The sequence below is a fragment of the Leptodactylus fuscus genome, chromosome 4, assembly GCF_031893055.1.
Source record: "Leptodactylus fuscus isolate aLepFus1 chromosome 4, aLepFus1.hap2, whole genome shotgun sequence".
NCBI lineage: Eukaryota > Metazoa > Chordata > Amphibia > Anura > Leptodactylidae > Leptodactylus > Leptodactylus fuscus.
This window is the reverse complement of record NC_134268.1, coordinates 96,004,491-96,031,872: the sequence shown is the minus strand read 5'-3', so window position 1 is coordinate 96,031,872 and position 27,382 is coordinate 96,004,491. Positions and strand designations below refer to the sequence as shown.

General features: G+C 40.7%; 1 protein-coding gene across 3 annotated transcripts in view; it reads left to right on the top strand.

Moving 5' to 3' along the window:
• Positions 1-27,382, top strand: part of ATXN1 (ataxin 1) — a 491,098-nt gene that overhangs the window by 79,889 nt on the left and 383,827 nt on the right. For all 3 annotated transcript variants that reach the window (XR_012715457.1, XM_075270820.1, XM_075270821.1), the window contains exon 3: positions 27,087-27,157. The gene's annotated coding sequence lies outside the window, so the exon portion shown is untranslated. The remainder of the gene's footprint in view (positions 1-27,086; positions 27,158-27,382) is intronic.

Genomic DNA, 27,382 nt, shown 5'->3' with positions numbered 1-27,382 from the left:
CAAAAATAATGTTTCTTTACAGTACTACCAACACCATACACGGCGAAAATAATATATTGTCCTCCAGCCCGTCCTTTGCATTTTCAGGTGTTCCATTGCTGAAGTAGATGCTACATCTACCTCTCCTATATGCAACCCTAATCCATCTGGCTTGACATGAATACAGCAGATGGTGCCTCATATTAACAGTCACAGGCAGTAGCGCCACCTACTGGATCCATGGCTGATTTAAACCACTCCATTATAGCATCTACCCTACAGTCAGCCCTGAACAGCATCCAGACATTGAGCTATTGTACAAGCTCCACCCCTAGTCACATGACTGAAATTAGCCAAGGTCAGAATGGTATGTAAGATACTTCACCGATCCTCTGCTGCTCCTGTTGTCACATGTTTTGCCAGTCATAGGATAGGCTGCAGCCAGTCACACACCACTGTACCAAGATGGCATCCCTGCACCAGCAGGTCACATAAGAATGGGTGTAGCAGGTGATCGGTGAACTGTGTATGATTTTTTATTTTATCTAAAACCATACCATGCTCTGCCTTTAAAACAAAAAATAATCATAGAACATAGAGAAATTATCCAGGAAAAGTAATATACAGTAATGTGTTGTCAAAGACAAGCATTACACTAACAGTAATTTACGTAATAGATAGAACTTATATCACCTACTGGATAATGATTTCTCAGTATCTGGTTGCCCTATTAGATTACATTGAAAGCTACACAATGCTGAAGACTGTGACAATTTCTTTATTAACAGTCAGTTGCTTAGCTGCATTCTTGCCATTGCTTCCCTCTATTGAAAATACCATCTTGTCATAGAAAAGCTTTTGTAGTACTATGACTGTTCCTGAAGAGCTCTTATCTAGCAAGTACTGTATGTTATGTAGAAATGTTGGAAAGTGGTGCTTATTGGTTGTTCCATTACAAATCTTCTTCAGCAACTTATTCATAAATACAAGGTTTTTTAGTCCTTTTCGTTACCCACAGATCCCTCACTCAGAAATCAAGTGCCCAGCTCTCCTTTTGGTTCCCCACCCCTTCTGCATCAGCCCCTCCACCCCCTCTACCCCTTCTCATGCTTTCTGCCTCCGGCCTGTTCTGAAATATTGCACATTACCTGGAAGACTTCGATGTAACGGTTTCCATTTATTTACAATAAGGAATGACATTATACAGGAGTAGTGAGCAGTGGGCAGCATGGTGGCCTTCTACAGCTGGGACCCTGGGTTTGACTCCAGCCTAGGCCAGCATTTGTATGTTCCCCCTTATGTTTGCATGTGTTTCCTCCCACTCTTCAAAGACATAATGATAGAGAATTTAGATTGTGAGCGTAATTGTAGACAGTGAGTGATGGCAATATCTGTAAACCACTGCAAAGTATGTTGGTGCAAAATAAGTAAATGAAATAGCAGTCAAACTACAGGTTTAGCCCTAGCCATGGTGTTAGTGATAAGTCGGTTTAATAAAAAAAAAAATGTCCTTTATTAAAATTGGTGCATGACCCAGAAAAATCAAATCTACACTAGCTATGAGCCTCAGCCAACATGGATAGAACCTGCGCTCTCAATGCAAATGTCAAGACAACTCACATTTGCATCATTGCTGATTCCAGTAGAGAAGTAAACAGGAGCCCAAAAAAGAACAGGAAATGTATTTTGACGTATTCAATATGTCCTTTATTTACCAAAGAGCACATAGATATTAATGATAGCGATATGTCTTTCAATAGTTTATCTCAGCTCTAGGGTTGAGCCGATCTTGAAATTTCAGGATCGTTTTTAAAATCCGATTTCTGATCATTTTCCATTCGAACCCGATCCCAATGCAAGTCAAGGGGATTTTTTTAAATAATCGAAGATCGTATTTTAAAAACGATCCTATTCACTACACAGCATGTAGTCCAAAAATAGTTTCAATTTTTGGACTCCACGCTGTGTAGTGATTAAAAAAAAATCCCCCCTGGTGTCCGCTTACCTGCATGGATCCGCTGCCGCTCCCAGTTCTTCTTGGTGCGGTCTGGTCTTGGTCTCTCCTTCACAGGCCTTCAGAGTGCCGCCACCTCCCTAGGCTTGTATTAGAGATGATGGGAGTAGGCAGGACTTGTTGTGGCTTAGGAGAGTGTGGGCGGGGAGACGTGAGTGCATCATTCACATCTCCCCTCCCAGTACCCGCCCACACTCTCCTAAGCCACAAGCCCTGTCTTCTCACAGCATATCTCTATAATACTAGTCTAGGGAGGCAGGGGGGCGCAGGGCGTTCTGAAGGCATGTGAAGGAGAGAGGACCGGACTAGAAGAGGGCATCGGCAGCACTTCTGTACAGGTAAGTTGAGCGAAGTTCGCAAGTAGATAGATACTACTGTACATTGACTTGTCTAGTAGATAGACAAGTCAATGTACAGTGTTATCTATCTACTCGCGAACTTGCCTCGTCGTCCTCACAGCAGCGCAGCACACAGTGATTTACCGCAGCCTGCTACTCTTCTGCTTCGTCGCTGTTTTACCGTATATTCAGCTGAGTAGCCAAGCATTCTGGGAAATAACCTCCGATCTCGATCCCACCCGAAAAGATCAAAATCGGAATTCTTGAAATTTACTCGATCGCCGATCGAAATCCGAACTTTTCCGATCCCAATCGCTCAACCCTACTCAGCTCAGTTTAAGTAGAATCTTTTTGAGGCTGAGGTGATATGGGTACAATACAGACTCTAATAAAAGCCAAGCCATATGTATATAGTCATTTTTTTTGTCTCTTTGGGGCAAAACACTTTTATCAATTTGTTTTGCATTCCTTGTTTCCCAATGCAAGGTATATGACCCATAGAGAGGAACAAGATGTCTTTCAAGTATCCTTTATTTTTATCTTTCTTTCTCAGAATTCTGAGAACCAGGGACCCATGTGATATGAAGAGAATTATGGTGGTTATGACATGCCTAGGATATTCTGTACCTTGTTATAGAGCTAGCAATTGCCATATTTGAAATTGGGAAGAATTTTTTTTTCTTTGTTGGTACAATTGTCATCAGCCTCATGGGGAAGTTTACCTTCCTTTGGATCAACTTGATAGGTCTATAGCTTGGACTAGATCAACTTATGCTTTGATCTAACCTTATATACTTTACTAGTAATAGTAATAGTGTAATATTAGTGAATGGTTTACTATAGTTAATACCAATCTTCCTCTCCTTCTAAAAAGTCAGTTTAGTTCTTTCTGTGCCTTTCTGTGGAGTTCCCTTATTAGAAAGCTGCATATATCATCCTGTTCCAAAGTAGTAACAGATATATCTTCCTTACAAAACCGTATCCCTGTAGGCTAAAACATCATACATGGACTTTCTGTAACCCCATAGAAACACTACTCTTTTAATTGAAAGGCCATAGTGTTCTTTCCATACTTTCACATGACACTTGGAAACTTCAGTATCAGGGGACTTATGCCTTATGTTGATGAACCTCAATAAATATGACCAAATAGATAATGTTGGGTTAACCCTGGCTTTTTGGTAGAGTAGTACCTGAATTCCCATCTCTTATAAATTGAACTTTGTCTTCATTTGTATGATAAACACATATAGTTTCATAATACGAGAAATTATGAGTTTTCATTTGCTTGATTTCCCAGAAATCCATAAAATATATTTCTATTCCCTATCTAAGACATCTGAGATGCATAGTTCTGACTATACTTTCACAGAGAAATGTCTGAAAATATAATAGCTCTTTAAATTATTCAACAAAAGTGGATATAGGATTACTAGAGTCTCTGCAACTGTCAGGACCTCAATGTCTCACATCAGACATGTCTGTCGTAAATGCTCAGGAATTCCAGGGTAATAAGATCTATTATATCCAGCAAGAACATTTTTCTGAGGTGAATTATGCTATAGAGAACAATTATTTCTATGCAGGCTTGTGCAGCTAGGGTTATTACAGAGCTAGCTGAACAAAATATCTAGCTCAAGGTGAAAATAAAATATGGGCCTCTGGCTAGGCTGCCTCCACCACAAGAAGTGGGGGCTAGGACCCTGCACTTGGTAAAACAATTTACCATTTATATACTGTACCAGCTTCAAAACATGATTTGTCATCTGATGACATCTTAGCACACATAAACCCAAAGGCAGCAGCCTAAATATATATCAGTATTTTTCCACAACCCAACTGTAGGTATAAACTATAGTCATGGGCGTAAGTGTTGGCACCCCTCAAAAAGTATATGTCGTAGAAAATTATTTCAATTACATGTTTGTTTCCTATGTATGTATTGGGGAAAAAAAATTAGGAAAAAAGGCAAATTGTACATAATTTCCCACGCTCTTTCAAACTCAGCTGTGACAAATAACAGGTGTGGGCAATATAACAATCACGCCTGAAACCAAATAAAAAGGAGAGAAGTTGACTCAGTCTTTGCATTGTGTGTCTGTGTGTGCCACACTAAGCATGGAAAACATAAAGAGAAGAGAACTATCTGAAGACTTGAGTACCAAAATTGTGGTAAAATATCAAGGTTGCAAGTCCATCTCCAGAAATCTTGATGTTCCTTTGCCCACAGTGTGCAACATAATTAAGACGTTTACAACACATAGCTCTGTAGCTAATCTCCCTGGACGTAAACACAAGAGAAAAATTGCTGAAAGGTTGTAATGCAGGATAATCCGGATGGTGGATAAGCAGCCCCAATCAAGTTCCTAAGAAATCAAAGCTATCCTGCAGGCTCAGGGGGCATCAGTGTCAGTGCAAACTATCCATCGACATTTGAACGAAATGAAACACTATGGCAGGAGACCCAGGAGGACCCCACTACTGACACAGAGACATAAAAAAGCTAGACTACAGTTTATAGTCAAAATAACTGTGAGTAAACCAAAATCCACATAGGAAAATGTCTTGTGGGTAGATGAGATGAAGATAGAGCTTTTTGGCAAAGCACATCATTCTAAAGTTTACCAAAAATAGGATGAGGCCTACAAGGAAAAGAACATAGTACCAATAGTCAATTATGGTGGAGGTTCAAAGATGTTTTGGGGTTGATTTGCTGCCTCTGGCACTGGGAGTCTTGACTGTGTGCAAGGCAACATGAAATCTAAAGATTACCAAAGGAATTTGGATCTCAATGTAAGGTCCATTGTCAGAAAGCTGGGCTTGCATCCTAGGTCATGGGTCATCCAGCAGGACAAAGACATACTTTAAAAAAATACCCAGAAATGGATAGAAACAAAGTGCTGGAGAATTCTGAAGTGGCTAGCAATGAGTCTGGATCTAAATCCCATTGAACTCCTATGGAGAGATCTGAAAATTGCGGTTAGGAGAAGACACCCTTCAAATATGAGAGTCCTGGAGCAGTTTGCTTAAGAAGAGTGGTCCAAAATTCCATCTGAGAGGTGTAAGAAGCTTGTTGATGGTTATTAGAAGCAATTGATTTCAGTTATTTGTTTCAAAGCGTGTGCAACCAAACATTAAGTTAAGGGTTGCTGTACTTTTTTTGAGTTTTGCATGAAATTATATCATTTTTAGATTTTTTTTTTTGCGTTGTTCCAAAACGCATAAAAGAAAAAAACACGTGAAATAAACATGTGTATAGCAAAACATGGGTAATTGCAATAACTTGAGCAAGGGGAGAATGTAACTGCTTCATTTATATCTTCCATTCATTTTGTAACCACTCCTGGGTTTAGCTCAAAAAACAGCAAAATCAGCAACAAAAAGCACCTTTTCCCAAAGCGGGGCCTTAGCCTATGGCTGTTTTCACATTTAGAATTCTGAGGGACTGTTTAGAGTGTTTAGACTGTTTTTTGTAGTAAAATTTTTTTGTTTTTTGTTTTTTTTATCAAAGCAGAAATCTTAAAAAGTGGAATGGCATGTGTATTACCAGCTTCCTTTGGCTGTAAACAAAACTGTCAAACTCTGTGTATCTATGGTACAGACAACAGACATAATCCTATCATTTTGAAACTTTTCTAAGGCTAAGGCCCCACATAGCGAACCCCAGCAAAAATGCACTGCGGGAAAAGCCTTGACAGAAACGCATCAAGGTATTTACTAGAGCGCTTTTCACATAGAAATCCCACAGAGGTTTCCTCTGCTGACTTTCTGCTTCAATGATATCTATAGGGAAACTACCGACATATCTGTAGGTATAATTGACATGCTGCAATTTGCAAAACCACAACAGTTTTGGAAATCACAACATTACCACTGCATGTATTTTTCTGCAATGTGTGGATGGGTTCTCTAGAATCCCAGTTACATTACAGGGACTGTAAAACGCCGCATGGGGCCCCGGCCTAAGGCTCTGCGGACTTTCTGTAAAAAGTGCTGCGGGGAAAACCGCAATCCATTTGGCACGGTTTTTCCCGCAGCGCTTTTTTGCAGCAGCCCGCTACTTGGAATTTTTGATAATAGATAATCACTCTTCAATATAATTTTGAGTAGTCATCTCAAAGTGATTTCAAAGTATTTGCAAAAGTTCCTTCAATTCACCTTTTGAAACTTATTTTTTCTTACTCGGCATACATAAAGTACTAACATAAAATTTAATATTTATACTTTATTTTCAAGTTAGAAGTATTTTGGTGTTTCTAACCCTATTCATCAGTTCCACACAATGCTCTCATATTGCCCTTATTTTGGCCACTACATAACTGCAGGACTGTACAGCAAGGAAGTTTGATTTTCGTTAATCTGAGTGACAAATTCAAGTATACACATACGAATACAGAGATTTGCATGACAACCAGCATAATGTAAACTCTTGCCAGCTCCCCTAAAACGTCTGGGAAGGTCCTGCAAAAAGGGCTTAAAAAGTGTGAGATTTCCCACAAAGCAGGGTGAGTTGACATCTCTGCACTTAGGATCATTCGCTTGCGTGTGAACTTGAAGTAATGGTTTCCATTCTCATACCGACTGAAAATAAAAGATAAGAGTAAGTACTCCAAAGAACAGTAGTGGAAACATAAGAGCTTTTATTTTCGGCATACTCCTTTAATTTCCCCGTGTTGTAAAAAGAACCAAGTACTTTTTAGTTTTATAAAAACCCAGCAGGGAGATCATTCTGGAGGTGGAAAAAGATGGAATTATTATTAAAAGAGAAAAAAAGCATTACCATAACTTGAAGTGCTTCATAGTAGGGTGACAATAATATTTCTTGCAACAAAAAAGCCTGAAGCCTCTGTTTAAACAAAAATATATCCAAACGTAGATCCAGCACACTAAAAAAGACAGTAGACCTCATGAAGAAAACTGAACACACATCAAAACTTCATGAGGAAATGTCCAAGGCAATGAGTAAGAGCCTGCATTTCATTTGGCCAGTGATATAAGGACTGCAGAGGTGGTAAATGCAACTAGGCCTTTATGTCACCCTAGCATGTGAGAACAATGGCTCTGTAGGGTGACACCACATTCACTTTGATTGAAGACATGTCATACAAACAGCCTACTGATACAATTATACATATTGCATATTTCCCATTATACAATGGAACGTTTCAATTTTATTTAACGTATGTACTAGAGATGAGCGAACACTAATATGTTTGAGGTTCAAAATTCGATTCGAACAGCCGCTCACTGTTCGAGTGTTTGAACAGGTTTCGAACCCCATTATAGTCTATGGGGAACATATACTCGTTAAGGGGGAAACCCAAATCCGTGTCTGGAGGGTCACCAAGTCCACTATGACACCCCAGGAAATGATACCAACACCCTGGAATGACACTGGGACAGCAGGGGAAGCATGTCTGGGGCATAAAAGTCACTTTATTTCATGGAAATCCCTGTCAGATTGCGATTTTCGCAAGCTAACTTTTCCCCATAGGAATGCATTGGACAGCGCTGATTGGCCAGAGTATGGAATTCGACCAATCAGCGCTGGCTCTGCTGGAGGAGGCGGAGTCTAAGATCGCTCCACACCAGTCTCCATTCAGGTCCGACCTTAGACTCTGCCTCCTCCGGCAGAGCCAGCACTGATTGGCCGAAGGCTGGCCAATGCATTACTATGGGAATGCAGAGACTTAGCAGTGCTGAGCCAGTTCTGCTCAACTACACCGTGTGCTGGTCATCCCATCAGATGTAGCAGAGCCGAGGGTGCATAAGGGTTCTAGTGCCAGAAGAGCTTCTCTGAACGCACAGTACGTCGAACTTTGAGGCAGATGGGCTACAGCAGCAGAAGACCACACCGGGTGCCACTCCTTTCAGCTAAGAACAGGAAACTGAGGCTACAATTTGCACAAGCTCATCGAAATTGGACAATTGAAGATTGGAAAAACGTTGCCTGGTCTGATGAGTCTCGATTTCTGCTGCGACATTCGGATGGTAGGGTCAGAATTTGGCGTCAACAACATGAAAGCATGGATCCATCCTGCCTTGTATCAACGGTTCAGGCTGGTGGTGGTGGTGTCATGGTGTGGGGAATATTTTCTTGGCACTCTTTGGGCCCCTTGGTACCAATTGAGCATCGTTGCAACGCCAAAGCCTACCTGAGTATTGTTGCTGACCATGTCCATCCCTTTATGACCACAATGTACCCAACATCTGATGGCTACTTTCAGCAGGATAATGCGCCATGTCATAAAGCTGGAATCATCTCAGACTGGTTTCTTGAACATGACAATGAGTTCACTGTACTCCAATGGCCTCCACAGTCACCAGATCTCAATCCAATAGAGCATCTTTGGGATGTGGTGGAACGGGAGATTCGCATCATGGATGTGCAGCCGACAAATCTGCGGCAACTGTGTGATGCCATCATGTCAATATGGACCAAAATCTCTGAGGAATGCTTCCAGCACCTTGTTGAATCTATGCCACGAAGAATTGAGGCAGTTCTGAAGGCAAAAGGGGGTCCAACCCGTTACTAGCATGGTGTACCTAATAAAGTGGCCGGTGAGTGTATATGTGTTAAGCATCGGTACAACCTTTTGCACAGAGGCTGAGAAATCTGAAAATACAACTATGCCCTTTGCCCACAACAATTTAAGTGACTAACTTGTCAGAATATAGGTCATGTGCTTTTTTTTCCCTTTTTTACGGATACCCACACACACTCAAATGTATGGTAGATCCGCGAAAACAGGTGCCCCTCTGGTGCAAGACGGCCATGAAAAATGGATGTTTTTATGGCCATTTTGCATCTTGCACTGTAGAGTGGGTTGATAGACAAGAACCTGAATATAAGGTTGTTGTCCAGTTGCAACCGGTGAGAGTTTCATGTTTTTAACCCTTTAAGGCTCAGCTACTTCTTTGATATCCTCCATCATCCTTCCTAGAGATATCATAAATATTGTATTCTTCTGTCAAAATAGCCATATGAGGGCTTTTTCTTTGTGTGACAAGTTACATTTTTCATTTCACTAGAGATGAGCGAACACTAAAATGTTCGAGGTTCGAAATTCGATTCGAACAGCCGCTCACTGTTCGAGTGTTCGAATGGGTTTCGAACCCCATTATAGTCTATGGGGAACATAAACTCGTTAAGGGGGAAACCCAAATTCGTGTCTGGAGGGTCACCAAGTCCACTATGACACCCCAGGAAATGATACCAACACCCTGGAATGACACTGGGACAGCAGGGGAAGCATGTCTGGGGGCATAAAAGTCACTTTATTTCATGGAAATCCCTGTCAGTTTGCGATTTTCGCAAGCTAACTTTTCCCCATAGAAATGCATTGGCCAGTGCTGATTGGCCAGAGTACGGAACTCGACCAATCAGCGCTGGCTCTGCTGGAGGAGGCGGAGTCTAAGATAGCTCCACACCAGTCTCCATTCAGGTCCGACCTTAGACTCCGCCTCCTCCGGCAGAGCCAGCGCTGATTGGCCGAAGGCTGGCCAATGCATTCCTATGCGAATGCAGACTTAGCAGTGCTGAGTCAGTTTTGCTCAACTACACATCTGATGCACACTCGGCACTGCTACATCAGATGTAGCAATCTGATGTAGCAGAGCCGAGGGTGCACTAGAACCCCTGTGCAAACTCAGTTCACGCTAATAGAATGCATTGGCCAGCGCTGATTGGCCAATGCATTCTATTAGCCCGATGAAGTAGAGCTGAATGTGTGTGCTAAGCACACACATTCAGCACTGCTTCATCAAGCCAATACAATGCATTAGCCAGTGCTGATTGGCCAGAGTACGGAATTCGGCCAATCAGCGCTGGCCAATGCATTCTATTAGCCCGATGAAGTAGAGCTGAATGTGTGTGCTAAGCACACACATTCAACACTGCTTCATCAAGCCAATACAATGCATTAGCCAGTGCTGATTGGCCAGAGTACGGAATTCGGCCAATCAGCGCTGGCTCTGCTGGAGGAGGCGGAGTCTAAGGTCGCTCCACACCAGTCTCCATTCAGGTCCGACCTTAGACTCCGCCTCCTCCGGCAGAGCCAGCGCTGATTGGCCGAAGGCTGGCCAATGCATTCCTATGCGAATGCAGACTTAGCAGTGCTGAGTCAGTTTTGCTCAACTACACATCTGATGCACACTCGGCACTGCTACATCAGATGTAGCAATCTGATGTAGCAGAGCCGAGGGTGCACTAGAACCCCTGTGCAAACTCAGTTCACGCTAATAGAATGCATTGGCCAGCGCTGATTGGCCAATGCATTCTATTAGCCCGATGAAGTAGAGCTGAATGTGTGTGCTAAGCACACACATTCAGCACTGCTTCATCAAGCCAATACAATGCATTAGCCAGTGCTGATTGGCCAGAGTACGGAATTCGGCCAATCAGCGCTGGCCAATGCATTCTATTAGCCCGATGAAGTAGAGCTGAATGTGTGTGCTAAGCACACACATTCAGCTCTACTTCATCGGGCTAATAGAATGCATTGGCCAGCGCTGATTGGCCAGAGTACGGAACTCGACCAATCAGCGCTGGCTCTGCTGGAGGAGGCGGAGTCTAAGGTCGGACCTGAATGGAGACTGGTGTGGAGCGATCTTAGACTCCGCCTCCTCCAGCAGAGCCAGCGCTGATTGGCCGAATTCCGTACTCTGGCCAATCAGCACTGGCTAATGCATTGTATTGGCTTGATGAAGCAGTGCTGAATGTGTGTGCTTAGCACACACATTCAGCTCTACTTCATCGGGCTAATAGAATGCATTGGCCAGCGCTGATTGGCCGAATTCCGTACTCTGGCCAATCAGCACTGGCTAATGCATTGTATTGGCTTGATGAAGCAGTGCTGAATGTGTGTGCTTAGCACACACATTCAGCTCTACTTCATCGGGCTAATAGAATGCATTGGCCAATCAGCGCTGGCCAATGCATTCTATTAGCGTGAACTGAGTTTGCACAGGGGTTCTAGTGCACCCTCGGCTCTGCTACATCAGATTGCTACATCTGATGTAGCAGTGCCGAGTGTGCATCAGATGTGTAGTTGAGCAAAACTGACTCAGCACTGCTAAGTCTCTGCATTCGCATAGGAATGCATTGGCCAGCCTTCGGCCAATCAGCGCTGGCTCTGCCGGAGGAGGCGGAGTCTAAGGTCGGACCTGAATGGAGACTGGTGTGGAGCGATCTTAGACTCCGCCTCCTCCAGCAGAGCCAGCGCTGATTGGTCGAGTTCCGTACTCTGGCCAATCAGCGCTGGCCAATGCATTCTATTAGCCCGATGAAGTAGAGCTGAATGTGTGTGCTTAGCACACACATTCAGCTCTACTTCATCAGGCTAATAGAATACATTGGCCAATCAGCGCTGGCCAATGCATTCTATTAGCTTGATGAAGCAGAGTGTGCACAAGGGTTCAAGCGCACCCTCGGCTCTGATGTAGCAGAGCTGAGGGTGCACAAGGGTTCAAGTGCACCCTCGGCTCTCCTACATCAGAGCCGAGGGTGCGCTTGAACCCTTGTGCAGCCTCGGCTCTGCTACATCAGAGCCGAGGGTGCGCTTGAACCCTTGTGCACACTCTGCTTCATCAAGCTAATAGAATGCATTGGCCAGCACTGATTGGCCAGAGTACGGAATTCGGCCAATCAGCGCTGGCCAATGCATCCCTATGGGAAAAAGTTTATCTCACAAAAATCACAATTACACACCCGATAGAGCCCCAAAAAGTTATTTTTAATAACATTCCCCCCTAAATAAAGGTTATCCCTAGCTATCCCTGCCTGTACAGCTATCCCTGTCTCATAGTCACAAAGTTCACATTCTCATATGACCCGGATTTGAAATCCACTATTCGTCTAAAATGGAGGTCACCTGATTTCGGCAGCCAATGACTTTTTCCAATTTTTTTCAATGCCCCCAGTGTCGTAGTTCCTGTCCCACCTCCCCTGCGCTGTTATTGGTGCAAAAAAGGCGCCAGGGAAGGTGGGAGGGGAATCGAATTTTGGCGCACTTTACCACGTGGTGTTCGATTCGATTCGAACATGGCGAACACCCTGATATCCGATCGAACATGTGTTCGATAGAACACTGTTCGCTCATCTCTACATTTCACTATTGTGGGGTACATAAAAACATAATGTTTTTATGAAAAAATATTGTCAATTTTTTTTTTTCTTTTAAGGCATTTACTCTGAATTAAAAAGTTACATGCCAACTTTTTTTGGGTCGTTTGATTACAGCAATACCATATTATATTGATTATATATATATATATATATATATATATATATATATATATATATATATATATAGAATGTTAGCCCCATATAGGGCTCACAATGTAAATTTTCCCCTATCCGTATGTCTTGGGAGTATGGGAGGAAATCCACACAAACACAGGGAGAGCATACAAACTCCTTACAGGTGTTGTCTCTGGCAGGATTTGAACCTAGGACTCCAGTGCTGCAAGGCACCAGTGCTAACCACCGAACCATTGTGTTACCCTGATATGTTGATTATATTTATATTAATATTTATATTAATATCAAGTCAATGTTCTTTTGACTTTGTTCATGCAATGAGGGGTGGCTACCAACCCCCATGCTCAGCAGTGGGCCAAATAGTAATATATTTGTTATCTAAACTCTGGATAGTTGATATATTTAATTTGAAAGCAAAACCCTTTGAAAAGTGTAGGTTTAGGGGAAAAATAACTTTGGGAAGCATAGCCTCACCCATTTCTGTGTAGTAAGTAAAGAGAACAACATCATAGTAAAACAAAGGTCTGCCTTGTGTACTAAAGAATTGCATTTACCCTGGTGACCAAATATATCTCCATTATTCAGAACTCTGCCTAGAGGTGAACAGCAGCGTGAAATTTCATTTCTTTGTAGTTGCTGCTAGCAGATAAAAGCGGGCTATACTGGCAGTAGAGATATATTGTAAGGTTCTCATAATGCACAAGAACGTTTTAATATAAAGCACTGTGCAACATTTTCAGCCAGATGTGGAAAAAATGCTGTAAAGTAAGAATGCTCTCAAAAATAGAAGTATTAAGGCTTGATTAACGTCTGTGCATGGGTTTCTGTCCGGGGGATCCACATGGGGATTCCCTGAACAGAAACCTAATCTGCATAAAAAAGCGGTTACCTTAGGAAACCTGCAGACTCCATAGACTATAATGGGGTCCGTGTGGTTTCTGCTCGGTTTCTGCACAAAAATGTTTTCATGCAGAGAGGGAAACGGAATCCCTGAATGCAGATGTGAACGGAACCTAATAGATAATTTTTGTTAATTAACAAAATTAAGTGAATGAACAAAAGAACTCAATATTAGATCTGGCCACCCTTTGGAGGAGTAATCCTGGAAGTGATGATAATGAACTCAAAACCATCCAGTCTGTCTGGGAATACATGAAGATACAGACGGATTTGAGCAAGCGTACATCTACAGAATATCTATGGTTAAGTGGCGTTCGCACTGCCGCTGCTGTCCGCCCCGGGGTGTCCGTGGTAAACCCTGGGGAAACTGGACAGCAGGCGGCTTGCGAGTGGTCAGCTTTAAAACCCGTCTGGTGTCCGTTGTTTTTCCGCGGACACAAAATCCTGCATGGAGGACAAAATCCTGCACGGACATCCCGAGGCGGACAGCAGTGGTAGTGTGAAAGCCGCTTTAGTTCTTCTAAATGTTTGGAAAAACCTTCCTGCTAAATTCCTTCAAAAACTCTGTGCAAGTATATTCAGAGGAATTGATGATGTCTTGTAGGTAAATGATAGTCACACGATCGATTGGATTTAGATTTCTCTTTTCACTTAATTTTGTTAACTAGCTACTAACATTTCTATTTTTGAAAGCATTCTTACTTTGCAGCATGTTTTCTGTACCTGGCTAAAACTTTTGCACAGTACTGTATGCTTTTTATTTGTAATTTTATGCAATTTTTCTGACTTAACCCATGTATAAAAATGAATGTTATTATGACGGTTACTTTAACTTGGAATTTCTTCTAACACATGAAAACAGAAGCAACAAAATGCAAAACTGGTTTGGCAGGGGATTTGTGCATATGTAACCACAGAATTTCAATAGAAAACCCCTTTTGTTAACTTGCTTTGTAAGAGAAAACAACAAGAAAACTTGATATGTTACACTTTTCAAGCATGTAGGGAGAATTTCCTATAATATGTATGCCAGAGAATTAGCATAGAAATGGTGTCAGAAATCTCATGCCAGCAGGTGATTAAAGGGAGTCTATCATTGCCTAGATCACTCTATAAATAAGCATATCTTTACATAGCCTTTAGAAAGGCTATTCTTGGCATACCTGTCTTTCCTCGCAGCTGTTTTTTTAATTAAACAGGTTTTCTTTATATGCAAATTAATCTTCAGGGAGCACCGTGGACGTTATCCCTGGGCCCGAGCACCCCTGTGTAATCAGCCGCCACCGTTTCTCACTGCTACCATCTTGAAAGATGATCCCTCCTTCTACTCCTTTTCACTTCTTCCAGAGCAGCTAGTCATATACAGCACAAGTGTGAGATTTTAATCGAGCTGTACGTGACTGTACATGACCACCTGTGCTAGGCTTTGATATTTGTTGGGTAAAAAGTCATGGGTATCAGAGTAAGGCCCCTTAGTGACCGCCAATACGCCTTTGTTGGTGGTCACTAAGGGGCCTTAAGTCAGTAAAATATGAGTATTAATGAGAATGAACATTATAATCTATGCAAAATCTTCTTGACAACAATGCACAGTGACAACAATGAGACCTAGAAACCAGAATCTTTCAATAGTTCAGTGTTAGACTTTGGGTCTGTAACTGCAAGTGATTATACACTGTCTACCAATGAGTATTTGGACACCTGTGGTCCGAGCGGCACGAACGGCAATTACAGCCTCAGCCCTCCAATGCACGCTTTCCACAAGTCCTTGTATGACGGCTAGTGGTATTTTATTCCATTTGTATGGAGAAGACAGGTAAGTCCTTTCACCGATTTTGGATGGCTGCAGCACCCCTTAGTTCGGCGATCCAACTCATCCCAGAGGTGCTCGATAGGGTTCAAGTCTGGGCTCTGGGCAGGCCAGTCCAATGGGTTAACCTGACTGTCACTGTATCAAGCCAAAGTAGATTTTGGATGGCTGCTGCACCCCTTAGTTCAGCGATCCAACTCATCCCAGAGGTGCTCGATAGGGTTCAAGTCTGGGCTCTGGGCAGGCCAGCCCAGTGGGTTAACCTGATTGTCACTGTACCAAGCCATGGTAGACCTCGCTACATGACAGCTGGCGCTGTCATCCTAGAAGTAACATTGGTCCGACCCATAGAACCGCCATAATGCAGGAAGCACACTGTTATCTAAAATAGTGCAATAGGTATCGGCGTTGAGTTTACATGCACTGGGCCCAAGGGTTCCAGTCTGTACCAGGAGAAACACCCCCAGAACATAACTCCACCTCCGCAGAACTTTACTGTGTGTCCAAATACTTATTGGTAGACAACTAAACACGACATAAACACCTTGTATATGTTCTGATTGTGGTGTATATATTACATAAACTGGTTTTTCAGCTGTATGAACCTTATCCTTAAGTACCTTATATATGATGAAAATAAAAAAGTCTATGTATGTGACTCATGGGGGAATTTTTGAAAATGGTTATGTCAGATTTGTGGTGGTAAAAAGTCTCCATTTTTAGTGCGTGGACAAATTGCGCTTGCATGGCACTTTTCCAAAAAGTTTGGTTTAGGGCATAGCAGAATTGGGCATGTCCATGTAGATTTGTTAGTATTCATGCCAGATACTGGCATGAACTATAGTTCAAATATACACAAGAGCCAAACTGGCATAGACTTGAGTTTCTGTGACATAAAGGGCAAAAGCTTTGCCTACTTGATTAAAAGACATGTTTCTCTTAATAAATTAGTTGTATCTCCTCTCCAGCTCACAGGGGCTCAAGACTGGGTGTAGAAGATGCAAAACTTGATAAATTTCTCCTATAGACTGTTACCTAGCAGAAATCTTCCACTGTTATCTAAAGCCGTTTTTTTTTCTTTTACCTCTTATATATTTTGCCTATTCTAATGTAATGAAGTCCAAATGTAATCTTCATTTTTTTCTACATTGTATTTATTATGGTTAATAGCTAGTAGGTAAAAAACTTGATGAGTCTGTTGAGCGTAGAACAGTCTGCCCTAACCACAGAAGCGAGCAGTAATACTCTATTAACATGATGTCTCTGCCTGCTCAGAAGAATGCAGAAGCTGGGTTATGAATGTTTTCCTGTATTGTTGGCCTTTCTGCATGTGGTATGTCTGTAGGAAGTGGGAATCAACCAAAAGCCCCTGTTAAATTAGTTGCAGAGACTTGTAGTGAAGTATGTTGTGGTTATATAGCTTGAGCCCGACAAACTTCTGTCTAGTGGGTACTTACTGCAACTGTTATCCTAGTTTTATCATACAAGGTATAGGTCTCCAAAAATTCACTGTTACACCCCCTAACAATAAACTAGGGCACTCTGTTAACATCACTTTCCACAGCTAAAATGAAATCTTCAAGCGTCTTATTGTCTTATTTGTGGCTAGGAAGTGTTTAACTAGCACAGAAGCCAACCCTGCAACTGTTATAGGCCTGAACTATTGAGGTGGGCCTGAACTATTGAGGAAGGCCTGAACTATTGAGGTAGGCCTGAACATAGACAATTCCCACTCTCTAAAACTAGGGCAGTGTAGGGGTATATTCATATGTGGCAGATTTGTTGCAGGCAATTTGTGATGGGATTTCTTCAGTGGATTTATGCAAGTCTCGTGGGTTTGAGCCCTGCCAAGGACAACATCTGCAAGGAGTTTGTATGTTCTCCCCGTGTTTGTGTGGGGGTACTGCGGTTTCCTTCCACACTCCAAAGACATACTGATCGGGAATGTAGATTGTGAGCCCTATATGAGACCCCAATGTCTGTAAAGCGCTGCGGAATATGATGGCGCTACACAAGTAAGCATAATAAATAATAATAATTAGCCTCATTCACAGAAATGGGACAGTTGCAGAAATCTCCACAATAAATCTTCAGCTTGTAAATATACACTTGGGACTCAGCAAGTCCACGATAGGGATGCCCCTATTATTAGTCATTGAGACCTATGCACATTTTTGTGTAAAATTTTTTTCTATGGCAGTGTAAAAATTCAAGTGTGAACATACTCTTAGGGCCCCTTCACACTATGGATACGCTGCCTGATTCTGAACGTTAAAACACGGTCAGAATCAGCGCGTATAAAGCAGATCCCATTCATTTCAATGGGAGCCGGCATACGAGCGCTCCCCATTGAAATGAATGGGCTGCTTTTTACTCTATGAGCACTCCCATTAAAGTGAATGGGAAGTGTTTAGAAGCGCTCACGTGTACGGCTCGCCGTGTGAAGGGGCCCGGCGCTCAGCTCAGTCCGAGCCTTACACGCGAGCGCTTCCCATTCACTTCAATGGGAGCGCTCGTAGAGTAAAAAGCAGCCCATTCATTTCAATGGGGAGCGCTCGTATGCCGGCTCCCATTGAAATGAATGGGATCTGCTTTATACGCGCTGATTCTGACCGTGTTTTAACGTTCAGAATCAGGCAGCGTATCCGTAGTGTGAAGGGGCCCTTAGACTCCTAACATAATCTGTAGAAGTGTTATTCCATAATTTCCTATGGAATCTGAACAGGCCATGAATTTTATGTATTTGCTATAAATCTGGACGTATATTTATATATATTTTTAAACTACGTACACATACTGTAAGGTAAGGTATACATTAGCTATGTCTATTCCTAAAGGTGTTAATGGTGAATATAACCTAGTAGTAACCTGTGATTATTATTGATTTACATGTCATAGCTGGGCAAGGGGAAAGAAATAACATTACTAACATTTTTCTATGTAACCTTTCTCTGACATACAGTGTACATTATGTTAGTCATTATAACACATGCAGTGAATGGTAACATTTTTATTTCACTCTTTTCTGGCCTATGACAAATAATCTTGCTGTATGGGCCAGTGTAATCATTTAATCCATCCAGTTTCTTTGATACCAGTTCCTGAGATCTTTGGTTCGTACACTAGTCTTTTCATGTGAAGGTGATGGGCCTGTAACAGTCTGTCTTTTTCAATCTAAATGCAATATTGAGCAATCTGCACTCCAAGTGCTTCAAGTAAAGAATTACATTTCTCTCAATAGGAATAAAAACTATAGTGGGAATTTATTAAGGACAGCGTTTTGTACTTTAGTCTGGATGATCCCTGCACAGCCAGAATATTAACCTGATCTATGATGAAGTGTAGGCTCATAGCTAGAGATCATTTCAGACATTTATGTAAGGAAACTGGCATAAATGATTAGTCTGGTGCAGACGATGACCCCGTCCGCAACTCGTCTTCACTATGTCCCCTTTTTGGAAAGTGGTTGGGGATTGTGAAAACTTGCAGCAAACCCAAAGTTTGCAACTATTTTAGGCCACAAAAGTGGAGTAGGAGTTTAGTAAATCTGAACCCCTTTTTCTTAAACCTACTTGTATACTAAAGTTGTTTTCTGGTATATTTCTGGTATAAAATTCCTTTTGTGCATACATAGCTTTACTGCCATAATAGGGCACAGCGAACGAGATGCAGAGGAGTGTCAGCCCCAGATCCACTGACTCAATGTGGCCCACCCTGAGACCTCCCTAAACACTAGCCACGCCTTCAACACTATCGGCATCTGCCGACAAAGCAGAACAGTTTGCTTCCTGCTCAACCACTCTGTACTTGTAAGCCACAAGCCACTTTGGGTCTGTAGTTTACAAGGATCTGAAACCACAAGCAAGATGTCTTCTTTCCAGTGCAGACAGACGTAATAATGTCACAGCATTGCGCCCACTGTGCTGGGATATAGACAGCTTGTTTGTGGTCAGGGTGCTCCCATGTTAGAGCAATAAGTCAGCAGACTCAAAGGCTCCCTGCATCTAGGGATTGGAGGCAGGTGAGTAAAACTTTTATTAATTTTTGTTGCACACTTTGGGTATTAGAAGTGGCATTTTATAATACACATATTATACGTTATAACAACCACTTATGGTAAATGATGTATTATAGTAATAGTATGCCACCATTTTTTGATGTAAAATTTCACAAATATGGCATTTCATAAGTGGTATGCTATAAGTGACAAAGTGCTATATCCTATAACAAATGGTATAAGTTATAACTTATAATATGCCACTTATAAAATGCCACATATGACATAATATTACTGGAATTTTATATCATAAGTGGCAAGGTGGAATTTTATAAGATGCATATTATATTAGAAGTTATGACTTATAATATGACACTTATAAATTACCACTTATGATATAAAATGCCACTTATAATATGCCACTTATAAAATGCCATATAATAAGTGGTATTTTATGTCATAACTGTTATGTTATAAGGAGCATATGTTACATATCCAATTTTATAAGTGGCAAAATAATATATTATACTACAAATGGCATATTATAACTTGTAACTTATAATATGCCACATATCATAAAATACCCTACTTATAAAATGCCACTTTTATATTATAGGCATTATAAGTGATATAAAGAGGCATAATTTATATAGGGGAGCATTATACAGTATATAAGGAGGGTAGTATTTATGTCAGGGGGATAATATCAAAGGCAATTTGGAAGTATTAATTACTATGGCGCTTGGACTTTATTAAATTATTGTATAGCTTATTTTTATCAATGACCAACCCTGAGGATTGGTTATCAATAACATCATTGGGGTCTGACACGTGGTGCCCCCAATGATCAGCTGTGAACTCTTCTTCATTGTTTACATTGCATGCTGTCTGTTTCATTGTAGCAATGCTATGTAATTACATCCTCACCCCATAGAAGTGAATAGATCAAGGCTGTAATTATATCACACAGCCACTATGAGACAATGCAGTATAAAGAGAGAAGGGGTCACAGCACTTACACAAGCGCTGTGGTCTTTTCAAACAGCTGATCAGTGGGGGTCTTGAGTTTTGGATCTTTTATTAATGGCCTATACTGAGAATATATCATTGATAAAAATTAGCTAGGCAACCCCTTTAATGAGGGGGAAATACAGATGCTTTATTAAACAGGCTTTGCTAGTTTAAGGGACACACATGCAGGGAGTATTGTTCTTTCCCAGGGGATTTTTATATTATATATTTTAGAACTTGTTAGCAGCAGGATGGAGACTTTGTGTAGGTGAGGACAATGTAGGTCAAGTGTCAGAGTGAGGAGCCAAAAAATGTCTTTGTTACAAACTTTACAGAGGCAAGTCATGGCTTGAAGAAGTGGTCATGGCAGCGCAGATGGATGTGACGAGAAATGTGAACAATTACAGTCAGAGATGTCACCTGTAAGTGACCAAGTGTTTTCTGTGCTGTATTTACTTACATGGTCTGCAGAACCCTGATGCAGAAGTTATTTAGCTATGGAATATGCCTCTGGATGTTTTCAATCTATTACCACTCAGATTTACAGTATGTTCCTGAGTAATATTGGAAGTAGATAAGAATTCGTGTTACATGGGACTGAACATGTTGTGTAGTACAAAGCTGTTTAAGTTTTCAGATCTGAATGTGATTTGTGAATATCACAATATAATAAGAGAATCTTTTATCAAATTCTTATTGCTATATTTTTGTGCTTGTTATTACCTTACTTTTCCTGTACAGAGTGTTGCAATATCCGAATGTCCTCACTTCCTCTTTTTTGACTGACACTCTTCATAATATCAAGCGTTGTTTGTGTCACGTCACAAATTGGAAGCTTTAAACTATTTCACCTTCGGATTAAGCACTTACACCTCTGACTGAACAGCTGTAAGTGAGGTAAGTCAAATGGTTGAGTTCCTTCTCACGTTAAAGACAGCGTTCACATCATTTCTATATAAACTTTGAACCTGAAGGATTAATATTCAATGACAGATTGTTCACAGTTTGATTTCAGGTTAACTTGTATAAAAAAGATCTTCTGGTTTTGTTCCAAAAAAGATTACTCGAGAGCTATTGTTTTTGGCAAATTCATATTAGGGGAGACAGACATATACAAAAGTAATAACCTAGATGCCTATACATATACATGGCCCAACTATTGAGAAATATATCACAGTACCCCTGTAACAGAGGAGGTTACAAAGAGACTGCTCTTTGTAGCTGGGCAGGATACTCAGCACATTGGAGAGACCATTATCCAGGCAGTTACCCCACATGCATTTGCCTTCCTCTGGGAGCAGTACATCATGCAGTACTACATGCAGCCCCTGAACTACGTGTTAGGCATTACTGGTATATACACTAATATAGAACATGGCGTAATTTGATGGCAGGGTGCACCATAACCTTAAAAGGTATCTATCATTTTTACAAACTTCTGACATGTTATAGTGACATGTCAGAGGTTCTGATTGTTGGAGTCCTGGGTGCTAAGGCCCTCAGCGCTCACAAAAACAAAGGGGCAAAATCACACAACTGAAAGATTGGGCCCTCATTTCAGTTCCCTTTTGCGCAGATCTGTTTACACCAACAGATCTGAGCAGATGTAAATGAAAGCTCCTTCTGCTATTTTTTCTAGTGAATGGCGGAGGTTTCAGCACGGACTACTTCTGATCAAAACCTCTGTCTACAGATAAGCGAACCTCTAAAGAGTTGTTTGTTTAGGGTACAGGTGGTTGAGTTCCAAAAAATATTTGGGCTAAACTTGTTAATCATGAATCGGAGGTGCTATAATTATCCTGTGGGGTCTCTTCAAACCCCAGAGTATAATAAAGTAGAGGTATGGAAACACAAACAACTATACTCACCTTCCCTGTCCTAAGCTTCTTCTGGGTCATCTTTTGTGCTTTTCTGGTCTTCTGGGTGAGGTCATGTGCCCCTGGTGGACCACTGAGTCTCACAGGCCTAAGTGACCCCAGAAGCATATAATCTCACACCGGAGTCCAGAAGACACTGCAAGGATACATGGGAGAAGTAAGTGAAGGTGAGAATAACTATTTAATGTGTTTCCGCAGCCTCACCCCACTTCCACCGATTATACTTTAAGATCTGAAAAGGCCCTGGAGTATAATAGTGGTTTGGGGGTGACAAACACCCCAAAGTTCCAGGTATGGAATGAGCCTGGAACTTTTGGAAACCTAGAGTGAAATTCAAACCAATTCACTCATCCCGATTTCTGACATGTCACCATGAAATGCCAGAAGTTTGGAAAATTATAACAATAAGTTCCTTTTAGTATCTTCCATATGCTTTTCTACTTTTTGAGGTTGCATTGCTAAGCTGTAAGGTCTAACAGAAAGACTGCAATGGTTCTTTTGTACATTACCCAGAATGCAAAGCTTTGTTTTGTGGGGAAGTTGGTGTAGGAGGTCTGTCTAGGATGCAGATATTTTTCATCAATATGAAAGTTATTATTTGTTAGTCATAAACTTATAGTGGTTTACATAACGCATAATACAACAGTATCAAGATGACTTCATGATATAAATATGTTACCCGAAACTTTTTGTACTTGCATTTCATCCTACGTACAGCCAACATACAATGTTCTGGTTTATTCATACAGCTTTTATGTTCTATTAGGAGATCTTGCCACAAGGGTTGGTGTGCGTGTACGAGTGGCATGTGTAAATGTTTCTATATAAGAGCAATTCAATTCAACCTAACCAGGCAGTTCCTGAAATGTTTCATGTTTGGAATAGAAAAGTCCTTAATGTATCTAATGTGTAGGTCTGTATTGACACCCTTTAGAGAATATAGGATGTCCGTGATATAATTGTTAATAAAAAAGCTTTTAGGCTTTGTTCATATGATCATATTATGGCTCATTGCATCTTTCAGGTTATACAGACCTGTTATAGGACACCTATGGAGACATCTTTATACCACTAATTTAATACAGAAGTGTACAGAAATTTATTTTGATAGTTTCTGTATGAAATGAATATAAAAGCAATTGTTCTGGGCTCAATATGATGCTGTATCAGGGAGGTAATTTTTCAGTAGAATTTATACTTTTATGGAAGACTATATCTGACATATGGCACTGCACATACAGTGCTGCAGCACACAGAATTTCTGTCTTTGGGATGGCCCTGCAAGGTGTAATGTCACTTTAAGCAGAACAGGAATACCAGAAGACATTTATATTAATGGGGCAACAGCAGCGCTTTCTGACAGCTATAACGTGGGAGTTCGATTTTTATGGTTACACAGATAACTGCATCCATTACAGTAATTGCATTTTATGCTTACAAACAGGAGGTGTTTGTTGTTTTGGAGAACTATTACATCTTTACTGCAAGAAAAGGGTACTTGACCCAAAATGACTGTTGTCAGTGGGCCCTGAGTCCTACTTTACAAGGGGACCCAGGCGTCTTCCTATGCAGCAGTGATTTACAAAGAAACTTAGATTAGAAACCAGAATAAATAAATGCAATTAAATCTTCTCGGTTGATTTAGGTTCTGTTCACATTGATGTAGATAAACTAATAAATATGCATCAGACTTCTGGTATAATTTACACCAACTAAGCCAACTAATAAGTGGTGTAAAATTAGACCAATGAGTCTGAAAGCAGACTTTCAAACAGTATTACACTAAAGTCCATATTAGTGTTGTCTATCCATTGTTCTGGTGTGTAGGTGTACCAGAACAAAGGATAGGTGGACCTCTAAAATAGCAGTTGCATATGGATCTCAAAGCACCCCATTGACTATAATGGGTTTGTCGGGTGTCTCTTTGTGTTAATATTAAAAGTGACAGACGAAAAACTGTGTTTGCAAGAATTTTTCTGACTGACAATTTCAGGTGGATATTGCGACAGAGATGGAGTCTCCAGTGGAGACTCCGGCCTAAATATGACCATAGCCTTAGACACTTTTGAAAATCTGGTGCAGTTTAAGACTGTTTAATATAACTTTGCACTGTCTAAAAGTAAGACAGTTTTAGTTTATCTGCTCTATAATGTTTGAGCCCTCAGGCTAGGTTCACATCCATCTTGGGACCAGAAGGTTGCCAAAGTGAATCGCAAAAATAACAAACACAAATGGAGCCCAAGGGACCGTATTGATTATAATGGGGTCTGTTGTGTGTCAGTTAGATGTCAGTTATTTTAAACTTAAATCGCCAGATAAAATTCAGGGTTGCGGGACTTTTCATCCAATCTTATCAGATCTGCACTGGACCGACACCCAGCACAGATGTAAACCCAGCGTCAGTCTAAATTGTAAGTCAGAAGTATTTCCTGGTGTATACCACCAACTAAAAGATCTGACATCTACCACTGTGTAGTTATACTGAAGGATATATAGTGGGTGAAATAAACATCTAAGGTGCTATTGACATGAAATTCTCACCAGCTGTCGGAAACATCCAATCCACACAGGCAAAAAAATCAATCCATAGTTCTCTATAAATTAAGTTGTGTAATAATGAGCAATGATAAAGGGAAAAAGTATTGACTCATGAAGAAAGCGGTGAAAAAAGCCATGGAAAGTCCTGACACCAGCTGAAATCCAAATAGCAATCCTGTTACTAATATGAAAAATAGTTCAACAGATGGCCTTATAAAAAGGTGTCTCATTACGGAGATGCCGCGCAAAAAACATCTGATGATGAGTAACACCAGTGAGCTATCTCAAGACCTTCGCAAACTTATTGTTGTAAAACATACTGATGGCATTAGATAAAGAAGAATTTCTAAACTACTGAAGGTTCCAGCAAGCACTGTTGGGGCCATAATCCAGAAGTGGAAAGAACATCATTTCACCAGACAGAAGAGTGAAAGGAATGATCAGAAGACTTGTTCAAGAGCCAAGGACCATCTGTGGAAAGCTAAAGAAATTGATTTAAAGAAAATAATAAGTAATGCCCTCAACCTCCATGGCATGTACGCTCACCTTGCAAGACTCCATTACTTAACAAAAGGCATGTTCAAGAGTGTTTAAAGTTTGCTCAACAACATTTAGTCAACCCTGGGAGAATATAGTCTGGTGAGATGAGACCAACATTTAGCTCTTTGAATACCATAAGACACTGTATATCACCCCAAAAACACCAGACCAACAGTGAAGTTTGGAGTAGCGAACAACATGGTGTGGGGCTTTGTAGAAATACAGAATTTACCCCTAACTTAAGACTGCAGACCACTAAACCCATTTAGAACCCATACCAGACATCTAAACCTAAAACATCTTAAAACCTCAAACCAAACCTCATAATTCATTCAGAACTCAGATTAAATAGGTAAACTCTTTCAGACCCAAAACCAAACACCTACGATGGATCAGACCCCAAGCTGGACAAAAAAGTGAAAAGTATATACTTACCCATTTCAAAACTTTCTTAACTTTCACATCACCTCCACAAACCACTGATAGAAGGTCTGCAGAATCAAAAGGAGCTTACAAACTCAATGACTGTTATAAATGACTATGATAGTGTCTTTTATTACTATGACATAACCATTGTGTATTCCTTAGAAATAGATTTTATTTACAGTACCTGTGTAGTGGATGGGATTCTGGCCAATCCCATCCACACGTTGCAGAAAAATATCCACAGCAGACATGCTGCGATTTTAAAAACCTTGACATTTTCGTAAATCTCAGCAAGTCAATTATACCTATGGAAACGCTGGTGGTTTCCGTATTGGTATAATCGAAGCAGGAAGTCTGCAGAGGAAAACGCTGCGAAATTTCTGTGAAAAGTGCTGCAGAAAAACCATGATGCATTTCTGCCTAGGATTTACCAGCAGTGCTTTTTGATTGCGGCTCACTATGTGGTGCCTAAGCCTAAAGCTATTTTATGCTTGGTGAATAGTCTTATAATTGACCAACCTGACCTGAATTCCAGCCATTATGATGAATTCACTACCTACATTTTTAGCACGTTTCATATACATATATCTATATGAAAAAAATCTACTACAACACAACACCGGACAGACTTCAAAACCATCATGACTAAATGCAAAACTACTATAAGTAGGATTAAGTAGGATGGTTGATCTTGTTCTTAGTCATCATGACAATATTTCCACTCACAGCATGGTACCTACGTTTTTACATATAAATGTTTATATATAGTATTTTTACATTGAGCATGGCTACATAGTAATATAATGTTTCCATTTATAATATTAATATATTCAGACATACTTTCCCCACTGAACAGTCTGAAAACAGCTTGAAGAGTCTATGGAAACATATGGTAAGGATGGCTGCAGTATTATGGATCATCATGACATCTTCTTGTAGTTCCTGGAAACAGTTCTTCAGAAGAAAAGAAACAAGTGAACTTATGTCGTGCAACTATATGTTGCTCTGCAACCTTAGCCTTATGGTTTTTGTAATATACCATTTTTGTCCATTTTCCTGTATATTTGGGAGGTCTGAAATAATAGCAGCTGAATATGCTTATCCTGAGATTCCTTTGGACATTGGAACGGTCCAGGGGTTGATATGTTTTACCCTGGTTGGGCCTTTGGATTAACTTTAAGAAATTTACATGTGTTGTCATACAATAGACTACAAGGTAACCACTGGACACAGGTCTTTCCGTATGCAGCTCTGTAATATCATTGATATTTGTCTGGGCCTACTAGAATGGTTTGACCTCTTGTTCCTTATATTTATGCACTACTTATAAAAGTCTGATTTGTATGATTTATATGCTCCAACCCCTAAAGCTATGGTTTATTTCATGTTTTACAGTCTTGTGACAATGGTTGTAGACAAGCCTCGTAAATAATATATTCCCAGTGATGCCAAGAATACAGAGACTGGTAAGTGTACATTTTGGGGAAATTGAAAGTGAATATGATGATGTGACCATTCAGAAAATACAAATCTAAGATGTAAGAAAGCAGTCTATATTCTCTCACTGGCTGCTTTCTGGATTTTTTGTTCCAACTGCAGCATTTATATTGGTATTACATTTTGTAAATGTAAAACAAATAGACCTTTATTGCTATGACATCCCGCTTTCTCTACATTACCTATTGTCTGGA